The 24,588-nt window shown below is 39.5% G+C and overlaps 1 protein-coding gene across 4 annotated transcripts in view; it reads left to right on the top strand.

Annotated features, from left to right (window-relative positions):
• Positions 1-4,921: 4,921 nt before the first annotated feature.
• Positions 4,922-24,588, top strand: part of FER (FER tyrosine kinase) — a 466,540-nt gene continuing 446,873 nt past the window's right edge. Inside the window, exon 1 of one of the 4 annotated variants that reach the window (XM_045999916.1) lies at positions 4,922-5,304. The gene's annotated coding sequence lies outside the window, so the exon portion shown is untranslated. Of the gene's footprint in view, positions 5,309-24,588 lie in introns of all 4 variants that reach the window. The other 3 variants (XM_045999920.1, XM_045999919.1, XM_045999918.1) reach the window with 3 other exon arrangements.

The raw sequence follows: 24,588 nt of genomic DNA, 5'->3' as shown, positions 1-24,588 counted from the left end.
TGCTTCTGATGAAACTAGTGTACTTATTCACCTTTGGAAGCCATTATCCCAGCATTCCCCCACTGGTACACATTTGACAGTTAGCTCTGAAGTCCCACTGAACTAGAAGGAAGGGAATGAGGAAAAGGAGAGGTAATTCTGAGAAAAGGATGACCTAAAAAGGGACAGGCCTTGAGTGATCCAGGGCATTTTGGGGAGGACATGTCTTGATTGAGGATACTGACAGTCATATTTCTCAATGGTGAGCCAGTCAGGGAAGCAGGGGAAACAATATCAGAGTGCTAGAGGACAGCCAGCATTTTGCCAGGAGGATGGTTGGGAGATGACGTTTTATTGGATTGGTTATCTAGTTTGACGACAGAATAGAGATTTTCCTCCTCCAACTCTCTCTCACCTTCTTTTCTCCCCTCCTTCCCTCCTTCATTTTCCTTACACACATTTGTAAAATCAAGGAAGCCATGTAGCAATTTGGAAAGCCAAGGGGGAAAAAAAGGCCAAAACAAAATCTCGCATAAATGTGACCGCTAGTGACAGTATTTATTCAAGAGAACATGTTTCAAAATCAAGGAAATTTATATATGTACTGGAAACAGACACTGCAGCATGTATAGAATAAAGACAGTTATGATTTCCGTATTGCATGCCTCATCACGATCTCCATTTTATGAGGTTTGTGCTGGTAGTTAAGTATGAATTGTGGATTAGAGTGGGCAGAGAGTCATAAAGCAAAGGCGACGGCAGAAAGGAGGAAAGAGAAGAACTATAGGTTAAGGAAAAGAGTGAGGGATAGGTATGGTGACGTACTGAGATGGCACACAGCCAAGATTTCTCTTGAAGTGAATTATGAGAAACTATTAAACAGGAAAATGGGAGAGGTAAAGATAAGTGGTAGAGAAGTAGGGTAAGGAAAGAACTTTTAAAATAATTTTTTACAAAGATTTTGTTTGCTTATTTATTTATTTAGGTGGGGAAGGGAAGGGCAAAGGAAGAGGGAGAGAGAGAATCTCAAGTAGAACCCCCCTGAGCATGGAGCCTCACATAGGGCTCCATCCCATGACCCTGAGATTATGACCTCAGCTGAAAAAGAGCACAAAAACAAAAACAAAAACGAGTCAGTCACTTGACTGACTGAGCCACCCAGGTGCCCCTAAAATAATTTTTAATTAATTATTGAAGATTTGACATCCACATTATTATATTCATTTGTCCAGGAAAGTAATATTATTAGAACAGACAAAAATTGGTATTTGGTAAAATGGAATATATACGAAGGGCTTTTAAAAAATCTATATCTAGGCAGTACTGTGGCATTTAAAAAAGTCATGTTAGTACTTGGTATAGATCTAAATTTTAATGATAGAAGTCTCTTAAATCCTATGCTAGGAGTGCTGGGTGGCTCAGTCGTTGTTAAGCGTCTGACTTCGGATTAGGTCATGATCCCAGGGTCCTGGTATGGAGCCCTGCATTGGGCTCCCTGCTCAGTGGGGAGCCTGCTTCTCTCTCTCCCACTCCCTCTGCTTGTATTCCCTTTCTCGCTGTGTCTCTATCAAATAAATAAATAAAATCTTAAAAAAAAAACATTCCTATGCTAACAATTTCAACTAAGATACATGTCCCTCTAGGCTATATGGGGGTGCCCAATATTTTATAAAGCCTATGGATCATGTAGACAGGAAATTATTTTCCTTTATTCTTCCATACTTTCCCTACATTTACAAGATGTAAGAAAAGTTGCACAGTATTTTTGAAATCAAGTGTTTATTAAATTTGTTGCAATGCAAAGTGATAATTAAAACAGATGGAAAATTTAAAGTGGATTTGCTGTCATTATTTTTTTCAGCTTCAAAAATGCAGTGTAGTTTTTTGTCACATTCATTTACTTCAAGTGCATTCACTCAAACTTAAATTTCTTAGTACAATGGTTGGCATATGGCATGCAGTTTTTAAGTTTCTTGAGTGAATAGGTAAGAACCCAGAAAATTGTTGAGGAACTGGAAAGATTCTGTTTTCAGAGATTTGAGTTCCTTATCACACACATAAAAACATGCATGCACACAGTGTGTATCAAAGTGTTCTAATTCACCATTAGACTTTTATTTGAAACTACTTTCTCCAAATATGTAATAATTAATTTACCAAACACATCCTTCCAGGTTTAGATTCCCTTTTTATAAAGATATAGAAATCCTCAGGTTCTTGGAAAAGATATGCCTTGGCGGAGCAATCCCCAAAGCTGTATTTTGGCTTTACATAATGATTTAATACACAGACATTCATGGATTTCATTTATATTGACATGATATATATCACAACATTTAATATTCACAGGTATGGTGACGTACTGACAAATTACTGACGTAATTTGTTTTACATATGCTTAGTTTATGCAGTTAGCAGTCACTACAAAATACATATCAAATATTAATCTTGTTATCATTTCTGATTCTATTAAAATGTATTTGTAGTTCAGCAATTAGGTATCATCTAATCTGAGATCATTTTTGAGAACAAATTAAAAACGAAAATATAACAACTTTCCTTACTTTTCTAGTCTCAGTATTTTGGGTATAAGTATATGAGGAAATAAAATTAAAAATAAAATCTTCTCCCAACCCAGAAATCCTTTTCACAAAGGTAATGAAGGAATAAAACACAGCATTAAACCAGAATGTGATGTGCATTACAGGCAATTTAGGAAAGACAGAAAAAAATTTCACCTCTTTGTATAGCCAAAGAGATACAACCCATTACATAAGTTTTCAAGATAAACAATAACCACTTCTCAAATATGAGACCATGACAATACCATTTGCACACACAATTCATCTTAATTTTATTGTGTATTTGGGGTGACCATACTGTATTAACTAATTACCTTTATCCAGAGGAGAAACAACCTTCTCGTATCTTTATGACAGAAGGTAGTTTTGCAAGTTGGAGTGATTTTCCCACTGAAGTTAGACTCTTAGTTTCCCATGGAAAGTGGGTGCTATCCCCCTTTGCTTTTTATGGCAGTATAATTGACACATTATATTGGTTTCAGGTTTAAAACATAATGATTTGGTATTTGTATATATTGCAAAAGGATCACCATGTTAAGTATAGTTCACATCTGGAACTATAACATAGTTACATGAGTTTTTTGTTTTTGTTTTTGTTCTTAACTTGTGATGAGGACTCTTAAGATTTCCTACCTCAGCAACTTTCAAATATTTAATATAGTATTATTAACTATATAGTATTATTAACTATATATTTTACACCATGATGTACATAGTTACAGACTCATGGCATAATTATTTTATAACTGGAAGTTTGTGACGTTTGATTCTCCTCATCCATTTCAATCCTACTCCCAGTCATCAATCTGCTCTTTGTATCTATAAGTTATTTATTTATTTACTTTTAAGATTGCACATAAGGTAAGTGCCTTGGGTATTTGTCTTTCTCTGCCTGACTTTTTTCACTCAGCACAATGTCATCAAGGTCCATCCTCAAGGTTGCAAGTGACAAGCTTTCATTCTTTTTTCCTGGCTGAATCATATCTCATTAGGTGTATGTGCATCTGTCTATCTATATAGATATTTCTATCTGTATATCACATTTTCCTTATCCATTTCTGGGAACTGGTATGTCTCTTGATGTTCACATTTCAGAGTGATACCTTGATTATCTCCCAAGTCTTTAAAGCTATTTCTGGAATGTAAAGCTGACAAAACATTAGCTGAGGGAGACCTAATTAGTTTTAAAAAGGGCGTTTATATATATACACGATTCAAAGAAATAAGAATGTATTCAACAATTACAGGTTTCCTAAAGCAAATGTTCTGAGAAAGGAAATCTCTTCTCACATCGTTAAGAGGAAGAATTAACTCTTACTTTTTTGTTTTTACAGCATGTTTTGCTTTCTCTTGACTTTGAAACAGTGGATAAGAAAGTCCAACTTAAGATTTATGTGTAGAGCTGTTCACTATGGTTAAACAACTAACACTGTCGGAAAAAAAGTATTCATCATTCTTCTTTGGCTTCCACATAATCCAAAATTTTAGAGGGGGAGGGTGGAGATGGAGGTTGACGTTAATTTGCCCCAAGCAAAAAATGTGGTTCAACCAATGTACAGGATACAATGCCTTAAAAAAGTCGGCTGCAGGAACACACCCTCCATTAGTGACTAATAACACCTATCATACTGTTACAGATCACCTAAGTTATCTTTGTTTAGCTCACATTACTCATTTTCCACCAACTTCTTTTGGTGAAGGACGCTTCTGAACCAATCCCCACTGGCAGAGCAAACCAACTTGGGTTCTTCCCGCATTCTAGACTCTGGAAGAGGTAAGCGCTTGTTATTACATGGGACACTCGTAGGACCTGCTTTAGGTTTAACAGCATCCATCCCAATTCCAGCACTGAGTGTCTAACCCTCTTTTTTAAAAGACAGTCTGAGGCACTGGGAATTACAGGAATGAGAAAGACACAGTTCCTGCCTTAGCCGAAAACCATTCTAAAAGTATCAATGTACAGTAAAAGGTCAATGATTCTGAGCGTGAAAAGTGCGTATTCAGGGGTGTGGGGTCCGCGGCCCCAAAGCAGCTTCCGTTCTTTGCGATTCAGCTCCCAGCTCCCTGGCTCGCCCAGCACCCCGCGGGCACACTTAACATTTTAATCACGCCTCCGCCCCCACCCTCCGAATTCCTTTCCGGCTGCCGACCCGCGGGGTAGTCCCTTCCAGGCGGCCCCAGCTTATCAGCCCCTGGCCCGGCCACTTCCCGGTCGCGGCCAGGCGAGCCTCCCAAAGTTTCCTGTGACGCCGCCGTCCGCCTCCCGCCCCATCCCGCCCTCACTCCCACCCCCGCAGCCCTGGACGCCGGGTAGAGAGGAGCGGGTCACAGGGACCAGGAGGGCAGTACGAACAGGAGGACCTCGAGACCCCACCCGAGCCGGGTAGCGGACCCAGAGGGCGGCAGCCACAGACCCACGCCCCCGCATCGCCGCGTCCGCAGCCCCAGGTCCGCGCGCGCCCACCTGGCCTGGAGCCCGAATCCCACCCCTCTGGGTCCAGGGCCAATCGGCCGCGCCCCGCCTCCTGGGAGGTGGGGGAGGAGGGGGTTGGGGGCCGGGCGGCAGCTCCCGCCTCCAGTTCGTGCCCATTGGCTGGGGCCTCGAGGGTGCCCGAAGACCGGAGTGCAGTTTGATTGGCCGCAGAGGCTCGTGACAGCGGCGCCCATTGGCTGTGGCGGCCCCCGTGACGCGGGGTGGCGACTGGCTCCCGGTTCTGAGGGGCTCCTGCTTGTCAGGTTCTAGGTAGGTGAGTTTCGCGCCGCCGGCGGCTGGCGCTGTTGCCTGGGGCAACGCCGAGGGGGGGGGAAGTGGAGGGCAGACAGGCGGAGAACGGGGGCAACACTCCCTGCCCGCAGGGGGGCGCCTGGGACTCAGCCCTGGCTGCGGCGGCTGCGCCGAAGGCTCTTCCTCCGCCCTCGGCTACCCCCCCACTCCCGCCCCAGGCTGCAGGGTCTCCCGCCCGTCCTCCACTCGCGGCGGAGCATTCTTGGTTGGGGTTCAGTCTGGGCTGTAGACCCGGCCCGGCGAGGCCGGCCCCTCCCACCAACCCCGGACTGGAGGCTGAGGGGGCGGGTGCCGGCGCGAAAGGGCTGAGGCGGGCGCAGCAGCCCCGCCCCGTCGCCGGGTCGGTGGGCTGCGGGGTGTGGGGCGGAGTAAGCGCTGCTGTGGGCACCACCCATCACGCCCGCACCCCCTTCTCCTCTAGCACTCCTCTCCTGGCTTGGTCCTCCAGCTGGGGTGGCTACTCCCAACCCCTAGGTGTTCCTTCAATGCCATCCTACCTCTCGGGCCCTGAAGTCTCCCTTGATGCGTGCAGCCGGTCCCCAGCCCATCTCCCAAGCATCAGCTTCCCGGCCTCCCGCTTTTATCCCCCACCTTCGATCCCTGCTCCTGTCCTGGCCAGAGGTGACCCCCAAGACATAGTCAAGAGAAAAACTATTAAGTGTGAAGCTCATGCAGCCGGGCAATTTCTGCTCTGTACTCTCTTTGCCATTTAGGGTTGAGGAGATGTTTCGAGGCTTACTTTCCGAGGGTTAGTTTTCTGCCTCTGTCTTCTTACTATCAAGTTTCTGAAACGCTAATTCGGTTGGTGTCGGTAGAGCCGGGCCGGGTACGTCGTGCACAAATTAACTGTGAGGTTGTCGTTTTTTACTTTGTACGTTTGTGATCTTGATTTTTAGTGCTGTGCAGTCCCAAATCTAATAATTTATTAAGGCTGGTAGGCTTTCATTTTCTTTCTCCTTAACGGTGAAAAAAAAAAGGTCTTTATCTTTCTTTATTTCTTTTAATTCGTAAGTAGCTGCGTATATTCTTAGTGGTCTCACTGTCACTTTGATATAAACTGTTTTAAAGGTGCAGTAGTACCATTTCCCTCTTTCCCAGGTATTTTAAGATAATAAAACAATTTCCCCAGTGAAGGCACTATGTATTAAAGTGTTTTACAGAAAAATTAATAAAAAGTCAAAACTGTTTTAGTGATTAGCACTTTAACCTATGGAATGGGAATAGGATTTCAAATAGGATTTGAAAAAACCTTGCAAAATGTACTTATTTCACGAATGTAGTGTGGTAGCCTTGGTATACCTTTATAGTCCTTAGAAAGATATTCAAGAAGCACTCATTTGTCAGAATGCAAAGGAAGACTGAATGTAATCTTTGGTAATCCAGGAATCATTTTTGCTAGATTTTGCTTGAACCAAGAGGACTATGCTTCCAAAGGTACTGAGAATATATTAAGAGAATAGGTAGGGGGCGCCTGGGTGGCTCAGTGGGTTAAAGCCTCTGCCTTCAGCTCAGGTCATGATCCCAGGGCCCCCCGGAATCGAGCCCCACAACAGGCTCTCTGGAGCCCCACAACGGGCTCTCTGCTCAGCAGCGAGCCTGCTTCCCCCCCTCACTCTACCTGCCTCTCTGCCTACTTGTGATCTCCCTCTGTCAAATAAATAAAATCTTAAAAAAAAAAAAAAAAAAAAAGAGAGAGAGAGAGAGAGAGAGAGAGAGAATAGGTAGGCATACTTGGAAACCTTTCCCCTGTTTTTTCCCTGAAAGGCCTTTGGTCAAGATCTGTTTCTTTTCTGCACTGATAGTAGGCAGCATTAGATACATACCAGGTAAATAATTTAGAGTCTGGTTATTGCAGCTTCCACACTACCTTAAAGGTTGATGTCAGTAGTTTGGAAGTAATAACTCACACTTTCGGTAGACAAATCACTTTCATCTTCAATTATTACATTGTTATAAATCTGGTCTGTGAACTTTCAAGCTGCCATTTAATTTTCTTTTTTATTTTACCATGAAAATTTTCAAACAATGAGGTAAGGTTGAATTGTGCAGTAACTACCCAACTACCTACACAGCAATAACAGTTCCCAGATAGCCATTACATATAGTAAATATAAAGGAAAAGGGGACCTGAAATGATCAAGTTTGAAAACTGGCATAAATATGTAACATACCATAATATTATAAGGAGCTTAATTTCGGCTTGCAGATGGAAATAGTGTTTATAAAAACTATAGTGATTTAATTTCCACGAGACTTACAAAGCAATCTTGTCAGTGGGAAGTCATGTTTGTACATCAGGGCCCAGATGAGTAAGTTGCATTTTGATAATAAGGAAAAAAAGAAATCAATAAACTTGTTATACAAATAAAAGCTTGTTTTAAAATTGGACTCCTGTAGTAAAAGATGATAGTTTTGTACTTTGCTTTTGAATGAGCATCTTCTTCTGAGGACAGGACTAAAGGACTGTCTTTTTCGATTATTCAGTGTTTCGATTATTAGTGTTTTTCGATTATTCAGTGTGTCAATAATAAACTTTTTTTTTTTTAGTAGGACTAAAAAACAAAGTAGAACTTTAGTGGGAACCTTTTTTAGTAGAACTATTTCATGGACAATGAAGTAATTACCTAGAAACATTTAAATAAGTATTTGTAATTTTTCCATACTTAGGAAATTTATGCATTCTTCTTTAAGTATTTGAATCCTGCTTTTCAGTTTTAGTATACCCTAAATGTTTTTCATCCTTAGCTCATTTATATGACTAATTTCTTAAATATTGAATTAAGAGCTATGTCTCAGAATCTATAGATCTTAGATTGTCTTCATACTATTTCTCCATATCTCAGTTGACTTTGGCATGTATGGTTATATATGGTTAATTTACCACACCACCTGAGAGATTAAAAAGAACAAGCAGGTCATAGTTTTGGAACTTCAAAAAGTATAAGATGTTTAAATATTTTTAAATTGAAGGTCCAGTTTTTGTTTGTTTGTTTTTTACCTCCCTCCCTCTCTTCTTCTTTCTTTACTATTTTTATCTTTTTTATAGAAGTTAAATGCTTTAAGATCAGCTAAATGGACTATAAAGATGGGGTGCCTGGCTGGCTCAGTCAGTAGAGCGTGGAACTTTTCATCTCAAGGTTATGAGTTCAAGACCCATGTTGGGTATAGAACTTACATTAAAACAATAACAACAACAACAACAAAAGAGTATAGAAAAGAAAAGTCACCAATAATTCCATGATAGTTAATACTTTGGAAAATTACTGAAACTTTTTTTTCTTCTGTAACACTCCACCAGTCATTGTAGTACTATGGTCTTTATTACAGTGTATCTGCACCCGCACCCAAACTTGCAGTTCCAGAACTTGAAACTTGGGTACCCTAATATAAAAGAGGGTTCCACACTGGGTGTGGTACATAAAAAATGAATTTTGGAACACTGAAAAAAAAAATTCAATTAAATTAAAAAAAAAAAAAAGAGAGCTCCAAGATCTGGAGGAAAAATGGAAAACAATAAATAGAGGACAGTTTAGAGTCAGAACAAAAGAAATTAGACAAGCAATTTCCCACTTTTTCTTAGCTTATAAATATAATCCTAGTTTCCCATGTGAAACTGCTGTATGGCTGAAAAAATATGGGATCTCTCAAGTTTTTTCTTTGTGTTCAAAATACCTAGGTCAGTTGAAGTTTACTTAGTGCATTTCTGTAAAAATTTTTGGATTTCTCCATTTGGGGGCATATTAAATATTTAGCTTTATAAAACTATAAAATTTATAAAATTGTCATGGATGACTTGGAATTATTTCTTAAATTCTTATATATACTTATCAAACAATGACTAATATTTAGTCTCTATATCCTCCTCTCTTATTATAAGCTTGATACCATTTCCTGCTTTTGAAAGTTTTAATTAAAATACAAATATTTTTAATGTAGGTGCTTTTTGCCAGGTTGCAGAGTGTAGTGAAAGAAGATTCATTTCTTTTGGAGGTAAACTAATCTGGGTTTCAGTCACAAATCAGAATTTCCTTTTGTGGGATCTTGGGCAAGTTATGTAATCTCTTTAAATCATAGTTCCCTCATCTGTAAAATGAGGATGGTAAGATTGCCTCACCAGGTTGTCATGAAGAAGAATGAGACAGTCTAGGTAAAATATCTGAATTTAGGAAGTTCTCAACTTTCGTATTAATTTCCCTACATGGTAGCTTTAATTTTATCTCTTCTAGTATTTCTGTATTTATTCTACCATCCTAAAAGTCCCCAACTTTAGACTTTGGATGTTTAGTAATCTACATTAAGTAAATCAAATGACATTTGTATTTGTACAAAGGAAATAATTAGTATTATCTCCTATTAGCTGTTCTTTTATAGTTCTTCAATTGCCGTGTCTCAATAGGGGTAATTGGAAATTAACTTTAAAGGCTTTTTACCTCAAAATATGTCTAGTTGTCTGAATTCCTGAATTATTTTCCTTTCACCTTAGATTATCATCTGTTGGTGGATGGATTCCCAAAATTCCTTTCATTTTAACCACAAATATTTACTAAAAAGTGTTACAGAAAAGCTAAATGTCACTTTCTTAAATTTTTAACTAGTATTCCTCCTTTCCTTAAACTGCATTGACTTAACCTGTATAAAACTTAAGCTTTATTTTCAGGGTAATATACTTAAAACTCTTATGTGAGTCTTTTCCTGCTACTACTAATGTGTATGATTATTCTTTAGGGGACTTTATTTTATATATATATATATATATATATATCTCCCCATTTCAAAATGTGTATTCTCTAAGTATAGGATTCTAACTCCTAAAAAACACCCACTTGTAATTTAAATGCACAGACCAGGGTGTCATGAAATAAGCACTGAGCTGAATAAAGAGTCAGGAGTTGGACCACATAGTTTTTATATATTGTCTGGCAATAAAACAAAATTTTGTATCTAAGTCAGTGACTCTCAATTTTTTTCCGACTCAAGGATAGGATATTTACATGTATGACATATTCTAATGGGCAGTTTCCTAGCATGCTATCTATAATTCCATCTCACCCAACCCCCGTACAAGAAAGCATATCAGAATGCAAATGACTAAGAGTGACATCATTATGGGATAAATTTGAATCTACTCTGTTGTCTCAAAGAAAGCAAATTATTTAAGAATGTGTATAACTATTATTAGTAGTTGATAATCCTCGAGACACAGTTTATAGTACTTGCGTTGAGACCCAAGTTACTTCTACATTTTCCTGAAATGAATGCCTCTTCCTTTGTGAGTCTTGTAATGCTACAGAAGAAAAGACTGCTATATTAATATTATGTAACCAATAATGAAGAGTTTTCATTTAAAAATCAAAATAACTGATAATGAGCATTTCAAAACATGTGAGCAATAACTCCATGGTCTTTATTGTAAATAAAATAGTATGGATTGTTCTAGAAATATTGAAGTTTCCAGTATAAACTATTTTACTTGCAGAAAAAGCATTTCTGTAGTGGGACAAATGGTTTTATTTATTTATTTTTTAAAAAGATTTTATTTAATTTATTTGACAGAGCAAGGAGTCGGGGAGAGAGACAGACCAAGTAGGGGGAACAGCAGAGGGAGAGGGAGAAGCAGATGTCCTGCTGAGCAGGGAGCCCAAGCACAAGGCTCAGTCCCAGGACTCTGAGATCATGACCTGAGCCAAAGGCAGATGCTTAACCTACTGAGCCACCCCACACCATAGGACAAATGGTTTTAGGAGAAAGGGAAGCCGTTAATGCTAGAATATTTATACTCTAAGTGTTTAGTGTATAAAAATGATCTTTACACTGATTCATTCAGAAAAGTATCTTTAAAATTACATTGCTGTGCTTTTAAATAGGTCGTCCAGAATGGATATAGTATATCTAATATACAGTTAGAGGTGAAAACTTAGAAAACCAATGTTTATTGAATCCTTGATTAGCAAGTGGTATTTCTCCAAAGCTTTGTGGATCTAGGATATAACTATCTCCATAAAATACCAGTAAATTTAATTGAAAATTTTAAGTGATCCCTTCAGACCCATAACAATTCTATTGTTAAATAATTTTTTTCTTCTAAAATGAAGTCTAGATAATTTTGCATTACATCATTAGTATGTATTACAGAAAAGGTTCTCATTTTTTACTCTTGTGTCCTGGGGTGTGCAGAACAAGAATATTTCTGATGTGATCAGAAAGGCTGCTGCATTGTCACAAAGATGAAGAGTTAGTTCTTGGACTGCAATACCTAATACTTGCTGCTGTTTCTTGGATATGTTGTCCTTGGAGTTGAACACTTCTGTAGTTCCTGTCCTTTCTGCTCTTTGATTATCCAGTTGGGCAGGACTTCCCAAGCTTCTCTTGCTAGCTGGTCCAGGCTTTATTGTTGATACCACATTATACAAAGGAAGAGTCATTTGATTCTTACTAATATTCAGTTTGGATCATAACTGGATCCGTATCTTCTCAAGTTGCCATACCACTTTTTCATGAAAATGTTTATACAGTGTCTCTACCTTCTCTTGAACTATATTTCCTTCAGAATCACATGCTTTGTGTATATTTTCTTATATAGGTTAACCATTATTTCAGCTTTCATTAAGGTTTTTCAGATTTTCTAGGAGCAAAGGAAACATTCTCAAGCAACACTTATTTTTTAGTATGTAATCTGTGGTTTATGGTAGACTTTCTAACGATGCAGATCCAGTCACTGTCACATTTCATATCCATTCTGAATTTACTCTAAATGTATATATTCTGGTAAATATCATCACTTTGTGAGGCCGTTTAGCTTCCTTTGTATTGAATAAATTGGCACTAGTAATTAAAGAGATCTAAACAATGTATTTTTCTCAGATAATTATTAATGACAACTTTCTAGTTCACTATTCCGATTATTTATAAAGTTATATTGGACAAAGCATAGGGTCTTTTTCCATTTTTTTAAAAAAATTTTAATTATTTGTTTTTGAGAGAGAGGGAGAGCATGAGCAGGGGGAAGGAGCAGAGGGAGAGGGAGAAGCAGACTCCCCGCAGAGTAGGGAGCCGGATGCAGGGCTCAATCCCAGGACCCCAGGATTGTGACCTGAACTGAAAGGAGATGCTTAACTGACTGAGCCACCTAGGTGCCCATAGGATCTTTATCTAGGTTTATATATAACAAAATTTTTACAAAGCAAGAAACTGAGTTCTTTCTCTTACTACTGATATATACAAGTATGTATATAATATATGTGTATAAATAATATAACATATTGTGTTAAAATTATTTGTTCATATATTTACTTTTTTTCTTCCCTCTTAAACATTTTAACCTTCAAGGTAGAAATAGTCTCTGTCAGTAGAAGTTTTTGAGTAAATTACATAGATTCAGACACTGTTATGGGGGAGGGGCATTAACATTTGTTTGGTGCCTGCTGAAAGTGTTACACACTTTTTTAAAAAAAGATTTTATTTATTTATTTGACAGAGATCACAAGTAAGCAGAGGCAGGCAGAGAGAGGGGGGGGGGGGAAGCACGCTCCGTTCTGAGCAGAGAACCTGATGCGGGGCTTGATCTGACGACCCTGAGATCATGACCTGAGCTGAAGGCAGAGGCTTAACCCACTGAGCCACCCAGGCGCCCCTGTTAGACACTTTTTATGCATTTGTTTGATTTTCTTGACAACTCTGTAAATTGGATACCTTGTTTTTTCTTTCTTTCTTTCCTTTTTAAGGTTTTACTTATTTATTTTTCAGAGCGAGAGAGCAGGCACAAGCAAGGGTAGGGGCAAGCAGAGGGAGAAGCATACTCCCTGCTGAGCAAGGAGTGTGATGTAGGACTCGATCCCAGGACAGTGGGATCATGACCTGAACCAAAGGCAGATGCTTCACCCACTGAGCCACCCAGGTGTCCCTTTTTTTTCTTTTTAATATTTTATTTATTTGTCAGAGAGAGAGTGAGAGTGAGTGAGTGAGTGGGCACAAGCAGGGGGAGTGGCAGGCAGAGGGAGAGGGAGAAGTAGGCTCCCCGCTGAGCAGGGAGCCCGATGTGGGACTTGATCCCAGGATCCTGGGATCATGACCTAAGCTGAAGGCAGATGGTTAATCGAATGAGCCACCCAGGTGTCCCCCTAGCTTGTGTTTTCTTTTTGTGATCTGAAACCATTGTCAGATCACATCCTATATCCTAGGAGACCCAGCTATAAAGTGTTAACTGGGTTTTGAATTTAGTTCTTTTATAGGCTAAACCTGAAATGAATGGAAATGGTAAATGTCTAAATATAATAAACCATCAGCAAACCTGGATTTGACAGCAGTTTAAACTATCTGGAAGTGATTCTAAAGGTCTGTGTTGAAATATTTGCAGTTTTGCTCCAGTGAATTATAATCGGAAATGAGACCCTCGTCTATGCATGACCTAGCTAACTGCCCAGTGTTTACATCTTGTCTTGGCTTTGTTTTCTGCTTGAGGTTGTCCTATATTATAACTTTTGTCAAGTGATCAAACATTGTTTCTTTGTAAAAAAAAATTTCCTGAAAAAAAAAAATCAGCTGTTGTAAATAAAGAAAAAGTAAATAAGTCCAAGGAAGTGGTAGATGTTAGCCAGAAAGTAGATATTTTAGAGCAAGTGTAAAAATGGGATGTTGAATCCAGTGAGTCTTTGACGTGGTTGTGAATCAGTCCACCACACCTAGGAAAACAAAACTTGACTTGTGAAGCATTGTTACTGAGTGTTCCAGCTCTGTCAAAAATTCTCATGGTTTTAGACAGATTTCTTGAAAATGTCAGGGATTTTATATTCATAAATCCTGTCCCACTTCCCTTCTCTGTCCCCGTTAATAATATTTGAAAGAGATCTGACTTTATACATAGCTGCTCCTTTTTGGAAGTTAATGTAGTTCTTACAAATATCTTAAAATATTAACTTGAATAGTAGTATCCTCACTTATAGGATAGTTTCACAGTTAATTATTACAGAAGAGTAGCTAGACCTTGGTGATAGGCTTTTTCTAAGGTTCTGATTTCTCTTTTGTAGTTTGGAGCCTGTGGTTTGATTTACCCTATGGCTGGAACTGGTGTTCTTGAATCGAAGCATCTTGGCTTAGAGACACTTGCTTTTATTATATATAGTAATACAGTTTTTGGAGGAGGGTGAAGGTGGTAAAGAGAGACATGTTCTCAAGTAGGTCTGTATTATAAAAATAATTCAGAAATGTTCCATGTAACATGAGAGGTGGGTTGTACAGGAGTGGGAGAGAAAGCAGGACATATGACTCTTCCTTTTTTGGTCATGCAACAAATGTTATTAGAGTACTCACTCCATGTAAGGACTTACCTTATGGCTCCAGATAATTATAAAGTAAAGAGAAGTTTCAGACTGATTTCCTGAAAGAGAGTATGATGTAGTGGAAAGAGCATTCATATTAGAACCAGACCTGCCTAGGGTTGAATCACCAATACCAGTTATTTGTTGTACGAATTTAGGCAAATAATTTAACTCTTATAGCTTTAGTTTTTTTCATTTGAAAATCACCTATCATTTTCTCTGATAAACTTCAGTTCCTTCTAGTTGCATGAGATCAAAACCCTACCCAAACTAGTTGGGCCACTGGCTCAAACAGGAGTGTGCTTCTTCAAATGCAAATGATTTTAGGGTTTGAACAGTAATCTCATGACATACTCAGTGGCTTTCTCTTGTGTTACAGGGACTTTCAGATAGGTTTTCTCCATATGGCACCCTCTGATGGCTCTAGGCTTATAATCCTTCAGTTTAGCAGGCCCAATGTAAAAAATGTTTCTCTTACCCATAGTTTTAGTATAAATCTTGGGAGTACATCTCGTTGAAGGAATTGGGTCATGTTTCTATCCTTGATGTCTCTGGTCAGAGGAATAGCATCTGATAATAGGCCCGATCTGGATCCAGGTACTAATTGCCGGCACTGGGAGTAGGAGTATGGTCACTTACATGGTCTGAATCATGTGGACCAAGGTCACTGAGAGAAAGACTGCAGTGTGACTTGACTGTGGGAAGGGGCAGTGGATGCTGGGTAAGCATAACCAGGAGATTCACTATAAGCCTCCCAGGGTGCCTTCTTATCCTTCCACACATGTGCAACCTTGAAAAAAATGCCCTCACCTTAGTGCAAATTTTTCACTTACAACTTCCAATACCTTTACACCTGCCCCCCAGCAAAGGAAGGCAACTCAAAGACTCATTTAAGTATTGCATCTAACTTTAAGTCTAAGATCTTTGGGTAATTTCTCTGTTCTGTTTGCATAGATAACCTTAGGGTCTAGGAACTTATGGTTAAATGATAAATATAACCAGTTGTAATAAAGCTTGTGTTCAGTGGTGGAAGAAAAATAGCATAAAGACAATAAAAATTCTCAATTAGGGAAGAGAAAAAAGAGAAACATCCCACAGAGATTTTCCATTCCATGACAAGTGCATATTTCACGATAGGTGTGGCGAGGACTTTTTGCCCTGGCAGCGGAAGAAGCTTTTTGATGAGCCAATATGGCTGTTTATGGGTCTACCACCTAGGAAGGTCTTTTTTGTTTTCTTTTCTCCTAGTTACAGCCAAGATGAGCATTGAGAGATTCCTGTACTGGGGACTGCGTTGCCTCAACAACTCTCTTTTAATGAGGTTTTGGGCTCACAGGAGCTATCTTAGAGGTTGAGCAGTAACAAATCTTTGTTGGGAATTTCTCAGGCAACACAACTTTTTATAAACTTAGTGTTTTATTTATTTGTATTTGATCAACTTCTCTCAAGTCCCTAAAGTCTGAATCCTAGTTCTTGAACAAATCATTGCCTGGTAGGCCTCTAAACAATTTGCCTATCACTGTAACCCAGTGTTTTCACATCATGGGGCAATTCTTATGTCAGGGGACATTTGGCAATGTCTGGAGATATCTTTGTTTCATAATGGGAGGCTGGGACAGGGGAAGTAGGTAGATATTGCTAGCATCGAGTAGGTGGATCCCAATAGTACTGTTGAACATCCTACAGTGGACAGGACAGCTTCCTACAACAGAGAATTTTCCAGTTTAAAATGCCAGTAATAGTGAGTTGAGAAACCATGTAGATCCTCAATTTCACAGTTTTCTTGTTGGCTTCTTTTTCTAGCCATTGAGATCATTGTCTCTGGGTAATAACTCAGAGCTAATTTGTCCCTGCTTCTACGATGTGTCACAGTGGATAGTCCTTTTTTTTTTCTTTTGAAGATTGATTTATGTATTTGAGAGAGAGAGAGAGAGAGAGAAGACACGAGTGGGGGAAGGGGCAGAGGGAGAGGGAGAAAGAGAATCTCAAGCAGACCCTCTGCTGAGTGCTGAGTCAGAAGCGGGGCTTGATCTCCTGACCCTGAAATCATGACCTGAGCTGAAACTGGGAATCAGATGCTTTACCGACTGAGCCACCCAGGCACCCTGTGGATGGTTCTTTATAATGAGTAAATATGCTAGGATGCTTGGGGATGGGCCTGGAGCATTAGGCTTCTCTCATATTTTGTTTTTGTGTGGTTAAATGCTCTAATTTTAGTTTAGGGATATTTAATTTTCATCCCTGTAAATTGCAAGATTATCAGCTGTCTTGGATTTGTGATGAGAGGCTGAAAGATTTTCTTTTCTTTTTCTTTTTTTTTTCTAAAGGTTTTATTTACTTATTTGACAGACAGACAGATACAGCAAGAGAGGGAACACAAGCAGGGAGAGTGGGAGAGGAGGAAGCAGGCTTCGGGCGGAGCGGAGAGTCCGAAGCAGGGCTCAATCCCAGGATCCCGAGACCATGACCTGAGCTGAAGGCAAATGCCCAACGACTGAGCCACCCAGGTGCCCCAAGATTTTCTTTTATTAAGAATTCACTCTGTGTGCCTGGGTGGCTCAGTTAAGTGTCTGCCTTCGGCTGAGATTGTGATCCTGGGGTCCCAGGATTGACCCTGTGTCAGGCTCCCTGCTTAGTGGGCAGCCTGCTTCTCCCTCTCTCTCTGCTGCTCCGCCCTGCTTGTGATCTCTCTCTTTGTGTCAGGGGAAAAAAAAAAAAAGACTTCACTCAAAGTGTGCTTCTTTTTTGAATGACCTTACTGAAGGCTGCTGCAGAGTTGACAATATACCAGTATCCTAACATTTTTTTATTAAGTATCCTATCCTTAGTAGGCCCATAGTCCAGTTTACAAGAGGTGGCAGTTTGCCGGCGGCTTTACTGATTAAGGATTGCTGACTTCTCGTCCCACAATAGAGGGATACCAAATACTCTCCACTTTCTGCTGTTGACTCAGTTCCACATTTTAGGGCTGTCACTTGTATTACCTGATTTCTGGCATAAATTTTATAGTTGTCAAGCTTCTTTTATATTGTAGTGATAGAAAACTAGTTAAAAAATATTAATCCTTCCCATATCTGTAGATGGCACCTCCATACCTTTTCTTTCTTTTTTTTTTTTTTAAGATTTTATTTATTTATTTCACAGACAGAGATCACAAGCAGGCAGAGAGGCAGGGAGAGAGAGAGGAAGGGAAGCAGGCTCCGCGCTGAGCAGAGAGCCCAGTGTGGGGCTTGATCCCAGGACCCTGGGATCATGACTTGAGCTGAAGGCAGAGGCTTTAAGCCACTGAGCCGCCCTGGCACCCTCCATCCTTGTTTTTGATCAGACCCTAAACCTTGAAGTTATCCTTGACTCCTTTTCTTTTATTTCCACTACACGGTAATTCAGCATACTCTGTTTCCTTTAAAATATATATGAAATCTGACCAAGTTCTCACCCCCTCTATTTGGAGTTCACTCTGATTCAGCACCATCTGTCCTCTCTTCTGTGTAATTCCTAACAAGGCTCCCTGCTAGTACTTTGGCTCTCAGAAAATTAGACTCAGAATATTAGTGTCATCCTTTTAAAAAATAAGAGATAGTTTCTTTCCTCAGAGTCTTGCAGTGGCTTCCCGTGTAACTCAGAGTAGAAGTTCAAGACCTCATAATGAGCTAGTTTTTGTGTCCTGCTCTTCCTTCTTCATGCAGGATCTTTCTCTGAACTCAGATTTTTCTGTTGTCTCTACCATGCAGGCCTCCTTGCTCGATCTTAAATAAGTGCTTCACACTTACTGTTACCCTGGACTGGAATGCTCTTCTCCAGATACCCATGTGACCTCCTTCGTTATCTCCCTTAGGCCCTGGCTCAAATATCACTTTATGTTCTAAGTCTTTGATCAACTAACATCAGTTTGTAATTGTCTCCCTCTCCCATACTTCTTGTTACCTTTTTCTGCTTTGTTTTTTCTTTTCCTTCCTTAATTTTATTATTTTTTAAAAATTTAAGTTCAATTAGTTAATATGTAGTACATTATTGGTTTCAGAGGTAGAGTTAAGTGATTCATCAGTCTCATAATACCCAATGCTCATTACCTTACACACCCTCCTTAATATCCATCACCCATTTACCCCCCTACCCTTTCCCCTTCAGCAACCCTCAGTTTGTTTCCTATGATTTAGAGTCTCTTATGGTTTGTCTCTCTCTCTCATTTCATCTTGTTTTATTTTTCCCTATTGTATTTTGAGGAGTTGACCTATTTTTATTGATTTCAAGGGGGGGGGGTTCTCTGTGCCTCCTGGACATGAATGCCTGTTTCTTTCCCCAGATTAGGGAGGTTCTCAGCTTTTGTTTGCTCCAGTATACCTTCTGCTTCCCCCTCCTTTCTTTTCTCTTCTCCTAGGATCCCAGTTATTCTAGTATTTCGCTTTATGGTATCACTTATCTCTCAAATTCTCTCCTCATGATCCAGTAGATGTTTATCTCTCTTTTTTTCACATTCTTTATTCTCCATCATTTGGTCTTTTTTTAATAAATAAATAAATTTTTTTTTATTTTTTTAGAAACATATAATGTATTTTTATCCCCAGGGGTACAGGTCTGTGAATCGTCAGGTTTACACACTTCACAGCACTCACCATAGCACATACCCTCCCCAATGTACATAACCCCACCCCCCTCTCCCAACTCCACCTCCCCCAACCCCTCTCCCCCAAGCAACCCTCAGTTTGTTTTGTGAGATTAAGAGTCACTTATGGTTTGTCTCCCTCCCAATCCCATCTTGTTTCATTTATTCTTCTTCTACCCCCCTAACCCCCCATGTTGCATCTCCACGTCCTCATATCAGGGAGATCATTTGATAGTTGTCTTTCTCCGATTGACTTATTTCACTAAGCATGATACCCTCTAGTTCCATCCACATCGTTGCAAATGGCAAGATTTCATTTCTTTTGATGGCTGCATAGTATTTCATTGTGTATATATCCCACATCTTCTTTATCCATTCATCTGTTGATGGACATCTAGGTTCTTTCCATAGTTTGGCTATTGTAGACATTGCTGCTATAAACATTCACGTGCATGTGCCCCTTCGGATCACGACGTTTGTATCTTTAGGGTAAATACCCAGTAGTGCAATTGCTGGGTCATAGGGTAGTTCTATTTTCAACATTTTGAGGAACCTCCATGCTGTTTTCCAGAGTGGTTGCACCAGCTTGCATTCCCACCAACAGTGTAGGAGGGTTCCCCTTTCTCCGCATCCTCGCCAGCATCTGTCATTTCCTGACTTGTGAATTTTAGCCATTCTGACTGGTATGAGGTGATATCTCATTGTGGTTTTGATTTGTATTTCCCAGATGCCGAGTGATGTGGAGCACTTTTTCATGTGTCTGTTGGCCATCTGGATGTCTTCTTTGCAGAAATGTCTGTTCATGTCTTCTGCCCATTTCTTCATTGGGTTATTTGTTTTTTGGGTGTTGAGTTTGCTAAGATCTTTATAGATTTTGGATACTAGCCCTTTATCTGATATGTCACTTGCAAATATCTTCTCCCATTCTGTTAGTTGTCCTTTGGTTTTGTTAACTGTTTCCTTTGCTGTGCAAAAGCTTTTGAACTTGATGAAATCCCAATAGTTCATTTTTGCCCTTGCTTCTCATTTGGTCTTCTATATCACTAATTCTCTTTTCAGCCTAATTTATCCTAGCAGTTAGAACCTCCATTTTTTATTGCATCTCATTGATAGCCTTTTTAATTTCAACTTGATTAGATTTTAGATTTTAGTTATTTTATTTTTCCAGAAAGGAATTCTCTGTTGTCTTCTATGCTTTTTTCAAGGCTAACTAATATCTTTTTTTTTCCTTAAAAGATTTTATTGATTTATTTGAGATAGAGAGAGAGTGAGCAAGCAAGAGAGAGAGAGAGTGTGCACGTATACCCAAGTGGGGGGAGAGGGAGAAGCAGACTCCCCACTGAGCAGGGAGCCTGATGCAGGGTTCTATCCCAGGGCCCTGGGATAATGATCTGAGCTGAAGGCAGACACTTAACCTGACTGAGCCACCCAGGCATCCCTGCCCAGCTAGGATCTTTATAATCATTATTCTGAATCCTAATTCCAACATGTTACTTATATTCATACTAATTAAGTTCCTGGCAGTCAGTACTGCCTCTTGTTCTCTTTTTTGAAGGGAGTTTTTCTATCTTATTCTGTTCAGAGAAAAATAGATAAATGAGAGAACAAAATACTAAAATAGCAACAACGACCCCAGAGAAATATACAGTAAACAAATCAGAAGACACTTGAAACTGAAAAAGAAAAAAAAAATTTAAAAAAAAAGAGAGAGAGAATATAATCAGGCGAACAGAACAGAGCAAGACACTGGATCCTGTGTGTATTTTGTTATTTTTTTGTTAGAAAACTAGATCCCAAAATTGTAAAGGAAGAGAAACTTAATATAATAAAATTAAATACAATGCAAGGATAGAATGTAACTGTAAAAATGAAAATTAAAAGAAAAAAAAAGTATAGATGAAGAGTATAGGTGAATAGAACAGAGCAATATACTATATCCTGCGTGTATTTTGGTCTGTTTGTTAGAAGAAACTACATCCCAAAATTATAAAGAAAGGAAGAAAGAAATATCTATCTATCTATCTTTATATGTATAGATATTTCTTTTTTATTTTATTTTATTTATTTTATATTTTGTAAAAATGAAAATTAAAAAGGTCTTAAAGAGTTGACAAAATAAGAAACTGGTTGACAAGAAAATGAAAAAAAAAATTGAAAGACTAAAGAATCATGAGAAAAAAACCATGAATTCTATATACTATTTTTTCCTAGCGCTGGAATTTTGCAGTTCTGTGTAATCCGTAAACTTGGTCTTAGCTGGATGGTCTTACTGATCATCTGGGGGAGGGGCCTGTTGCCCTGATGCTTAGGTGTCTTTGCCCCAGGTAGAATTGTACCCCCCTTGCCCAGGGGGCCAAGTTAAGTTCAAGTGACTCTGGATTGCTTTATGTGGCTTTTGTTCCCTGAAGGCTTTCTGTGCTGCTTTAGAAAATGAGAATGAAAATGGTGGCCTTCCAGTCTCCAGCCCTGGACCTGAGAGCTCAGGGCTTCTCTTCTCCATGTGCCCTCAGGGAAAAGCAGTCAGTTATTCCTGTCTCCCTGGTCTCCCTCTGCACTCCATGCTCATCCAGTCTGTGGCCCAGGATTTCTATCTCAGACTCATGACCCCACATTGATTCTCCAAACCCTATATACTCCTGTAAGCATGCTTCTGCGCTGCTCCTGCAGGGGAGGGAAAGGGGTCTCCCTGTGGTTCTGCTGCTTGCTGGGGCCCTGCTCTGAGAGCAGTGGCTGGACTGTGCTGCAAGGGTTCGTGGTTTATGGCAACCCTGAGCTGAGAGCCCACTCCTGGCCTTGCTGATTGCAGCCAGCTTCCCTGATCTGATGTCTGGGAATTCTGCCTGGTCTTCCTGTGACCTGAGGATTCTGAGACCACACTATTCCACTTAGGATTCTGCCCTATTTTGTCACCAGAGTGCCTTTCAGGCAGGGATGTTCCTCACCTGAGGAGACTTCTGAAAGTTCCAATGTTGTGCTCTGCTGCTATAGCACTGTCCAGGAACTGGCTTAGGGAGGCTCCCCCCGACCCCTTCCACAGTTTATCTTCCCATGTATCGCCCCAGATTCACTTCACTTATCTGCAGCCCCTACCTTGCAGAAAGTGGCCACTTTTCTATTTGTAGAGCTATAACTATTCTTTTCTTTGATCTCTGAGTTTGCAGGCGTTCAGAGTGATTTGATAGATCTGGCTGAATTCCTGAGATCAGGCAAAACTAAGGTCTCCTACTCCTCTACCAACTTGGAGATCATTTTCTTTTCTTTTTTCAGATTTATTCATTTTAGAGAGAGTGGGGGCAGGTAGGGTCAAAGGGAGGGAGTCTGGAGCAGACTCTGCACTGAGCTTGGAACCTGACGTGGGGCTCAATCTCAGGACTCTGAGATCATGACCTGAACCAAAACCAAGGGTGGTACACTTAACCAACTGCACCACCCAGGCCTTCTTCCTGCTTTTTCTTGATAGCACTTATCGGGACTTTATACTCTGTATTTTATGTATTCATTTTGTGTTTTGTTTTTTCTTTAGAATACAGTCTCCATGGGGGAGGAATTTTTGTCTGAGATGTTTTGTAGGAAAGTGCGTGGCACATCACTAAATAGGCTCTCAGCAAATATTTGTTGAATGAATTAATAAAAAAAGGTAATTTATTGCTGCATGTAACTATTAAATCTGAAACACTTGTAGAACTGAAATTACCCTATAGAGGGAGAGAGATTATTCATTAAGCAAATCTCTCCAGAGGAGAATGGGAAACTGTTTTTAGGTTTAGTGCCCTAGAATATAAGTAAATATAAGAAAAAAAATAAAGTAACATAAGAAATATGAGAAAAAATATATAGGTAAATATCTTCAGGGGAGGGAAAGAGAGGCGTTTATTTCTCCAGAGCTTATTGGAGGTCTCTGTCTTTAAGGATACATGTTCTCTAGCTTCCAAGGCTGGATATTGTGCAATTATTCTTGTAGTACCTTTTGCTCAGAAGCCTCTGATTGTGCAGAAACATGGGAAATCCAGAGAGAATTGTTTCTCAGCAGCAATTCCAAAATTCTAGAAGCTACATCTATTCACACCAGAATTCACCTGAACTCGGGTGTGATTAGATCAAGGGACAAAATATTTTCAGAGCTTTCATTTCTCTTTCCATCTCTTGGCTTTTGTTTTCTCTGGCTTGGCTCTCTGACAAGTTGGCATCTACTGCATTCTTTCAGTTTAGCAACCTCAGCCAGAAGAGAACTTTCTAATTAGTTCTGGCAAAAATTTTGGGACTGAGTTTTTCTTTTAGTTGTCCAATTGGGTCACATACCCATTCCTGAACTCCTGCTTGGGGAAGGAAATATAGTGATTGTCCAGGCCTGGGTTATGTACCTATTCTAGGAACTTTGTGCTCATTTCAGGAACCTGAGAGTGGGAATGGTTAGTGTCACTCAAACTACATGGCTTCAAAATAAGAGAAGTTAGTTCAACAGAAGAAAATTAGGATGCTGCTACCAAAAGAAGGGGAATAAAATACAGCACAGCTCTGTCACCTGTATGTACATGCAACCCAAGCTGGTTAAAAAACCACCAACAACGTAGAATCTTGTTATATATATATATATGTATGAGTATATATATATATGTGTGTGTGTGTGTGTATATATATATATAGGCATCACTGCCTCATGATTTTTCATCATACCATCACATCATGAACAAGAAATTTTCTGTGAAAACATGATTTTAAATGGATGTAAAATTATATTTAAATTTATCACTTCATTTTAGATATTTGGCTTACCAGAATTAAATTTTGATTGATCACAATCGGGTGTTACCTATTAGAGAAGTAAGAGGGGTAGCGGTAGGAAAGAGAAGTATGCACCATGAGTGTGAGAGGCAAGGGAGATGCCTAAGACGTAATTTAAGACTGGCTTTCAGGGTCATGCAGCTACAGGGTGGCACTGGTATGACCCTGAGAGTGAATTGCACCCTAGGCACCCCTCTTGCCTCACGAAGAGAGGCATAGTTAAGGAATAGGGACTATATTTTTACTATGATTGTGAGTTAAAGATGGTAGCATATGTAGTTGGTGAAGTTGGTGGGGAATATTAAGGTGCACAAAAAAGTAGTTATTATGCATTTTCAACTTGTCTAGGAATCTTTGCTGAGTTCTGATGAGGATGGTAATATCTTTTGAGTTGACATAAGGAATATAATTTTTATTCATAGTTTTATACTAGTTTGAAGAAAGAAATGTTCCATTTAGAAATGCCACCAAGGAAGTTGTTACTTATTTTTAACCCAAACTATTTCAATATCATATGGAAAATTGTTTTTTTTTTCATTGAAA

The sequence above is a fragment of the Meles meles genome, chromosome 3, assembly GCF_922984935.1.
Source record: "Meles meles chromosome 3, mMelMel3.1 paternal haplotype, whole genome shotgun sequence".
Lineage (NCBI taxonomy): Eukaryota > Metazoa > Chordata > Mammalia > Carnivora > Mustelidae > Meles > Meles meles.
Note: the sequence above shows the minus strand (reverse complement) of the source record. Positions and strands in the feature narration are given on the sequence as shown.